The sequence below is a fragment of the Epinephelus moara genome, chromosome 23 (genome assembly GCF_006386435.1).
Source record: "Epinephelus moara isolate mb chromosome 23, YSFRI_EMoa_1.0, whole genome shotgun sequence".
NCBI lineage: Eukaryota > Metazoa > Chordata > Actinopteri > Perciformes > Serranidae > Epinephelus > Epinephelus moara.
Window position 1 is genome coordinate 26,137,513 of NC_065528.1, and position 2,386 is coordinate 26,139,898.

The 2,386-nt window shown below is 43.7% G+C and overlaps 1 protein-coding gene across 2 annotated transcripts in view; it reads right to left on the reverse strand.

Annotated features, from left to right (window-relative positions):
* Window positions 1-2,386, reverse strand: part of tulp3 (TUB like protein 3) — a 39,855-nt gene that overhangs the window by 26,265 nt on the left and 11,204 nt on the right. The gene's annotated exons all lie outside the window — the stretch shown is intronic.

Sequence of the window (2,386 nt, forward strand, 5' to 3'; positions counted from 1 at the left end):
ATCAACCAGCCACCCTCCTCCCCTGACAAGTAAAGAACAGTCCCTTCATAAGTAAAGAACAGTCCCTAAAGTGCGGTGAGGTTTGTGGGCCGTTACCTGCCACAAAGAGAGAAATGTGAACGGCTCGTTTCTCCTCTGACACGCCACATACCTGTGTGCCACCACGGCTCGGCTGTTCAGGTACTTCTGAGCAGTCATGACACCAAGAAGAGGAAATTATTGGACCTGGAGCCGGGCTTCTCGGTCGCCGGTAAGCCGTTATCTTGTGCCGCGGAGCACTATGGGCGCGGTGTCTGTGTCTGTGACCCCCATTCAACCCACAACTGCCGGGATTCGCCTTTTGTTTCTGCTGCTGGTTGAATCTATACCCACACAGCGTGCTGAATGATTTATTTTGCTCACACAAAACTATTTTTAGTCGCAAATGCGAGTAACGTTAAAATGCTCGCACAGTAGAGCCCTGTAGTGGAAAACAAATCACTGTAGCATTGGTGGTGTTTCCGCCCTTGCCTGTAATTATGGTGCTGCATAAACTGCACGTCATGCTGTTGTGATGAGTGAATGTCATGAGTCTTTTTTGGTGAAGTGAAGCCAAGCTTTCAACCGCTTCTGTCTCTCCACCATTACGTCTTCTTTGTTGTTGAACGTACTGCTGACTGACGAGCGTGACGTGCGTCATCGACGTAAAGATTCGGCGTAATGAAAAGAATCAGTAAGGGAATCCTTAAGCATAAAGGCTAATGATGTCGATGAACTGAACCAGTTGGAACCGGTTCCTTTTAAGAACCGGTTCTCGATTCCCATACCCTAGTGTTAACAATGTTACTAATATTATTCTTTCTCACACCTTCAACTCAAACCATTGTGTTGCCCCGTCCAAAATATATCATTTAATAATTTAATTAATATCAGAAACATGCAGGTGACTAGTCGACTAATGGCCCTAAATGATGACTATTGGTCGACTAGGAAGATTCTTAGTCGGGGGCAGCCCTAGTATAACGTATTCATTGGAATGAAACAACAAAGCTACAGCAGTCTGCAAACAGAGGTTAGGCTTTATGAGGACAATAATTATCTAATTAAGTCAAACAAGCTGATGATTAAGACAGAGGACAGCTGAAGAACAGGTGCAACATAAATAAAAGACAACATCCTTCAGAGTGTTATCATAACTACTTCAATCTGTTGGGGGTTGAGGGAACGTCCTCTAGCACAAATGTTCTTGGAAAACATGTACATATGCACACACACACACACACACACACACACACACACACACACTCACTCTTCCAGCGTGCCTCATCACAGCTGTGAGTGATCAATGTTTCATTAGTCCGTCACAGCTTGGGTGACAAGAGAAGGACACACCACTGTTGTCCCTTCCTTGTGTGTCAGACGAAGGTAACCATGGAGATTTCAGCTCCGTCAACAGCGCACCTCCACCAGCATTGATTAAAAACCTGCAGCCAGGTCTTGGGCTTCGCTGTAATTGGAGGTCTTAGCACAGTGCTGTAAAGATTTATGGAGTGACAGAGGGAGGGAGGGGTCTGCGAGGGCGTCTAATTTCTGCCGAGCTGTACATTAAAACGTAGATATTTATTTACTCAGGCAACGTTCGGTCAAATTCATTTGTGAAGCAAAATTTAAATGTGTAACTTAAGTGAGAAAATGTAATTTCAATGCTATAAATAATGAAATGTTAATGACTGTATCACACCACTGTTGATTCAGGGTGCAAAAAGGGACACGTTGACCAGTGACTTCTTTTCAGACAACAATATCAAAGCTATTTAGAAACGGCATGGCATTAAGCAGAGGGAGCTTATTATCTGAACCCAGTCCATTTTGGCTGTCGTTCATTTTAATTAAAAGCTTTCCATTTTGCCACTACAAAAAGGAAATTTGAAAATTGAATGATCATAGCTGTCAGCCACAGGCAATTCAGCTTCCAACATCCGAGAGGATACTGAATAAAAGGAGGATGGACACGATTAAATGATTCATTCTCTGTGGGTCAGAACATGGCTACCAAAGAGAGGGAAATTATACCAGAATACATGCTGAAAGAATCAAAGGACACTATCTGCCCTCTCCCAGTGTGAGGCTAGCTAACTAGTCGGCTTTAGCTTGTCACCTACGTAGTTCAATCATGTAACAACTGATCAAAAAGAACTACATCCACACTGAGCCAGTATAAAAATAAAAAGTTTAACCTTTTGCTCAAATGCTTTCACACCTGTCCTGATTGGTTCAGTTCAATCAAACTCAAGTTCGTTTGTCCCCTAAGTGCGGTTTGTTTGGGCAGGTGTGAACACAGCAATCACACTCAGGTGTGCACCAAAACAACCGGACCGAGACCTTCTTGAAGAGGTGGTCTCAGTCC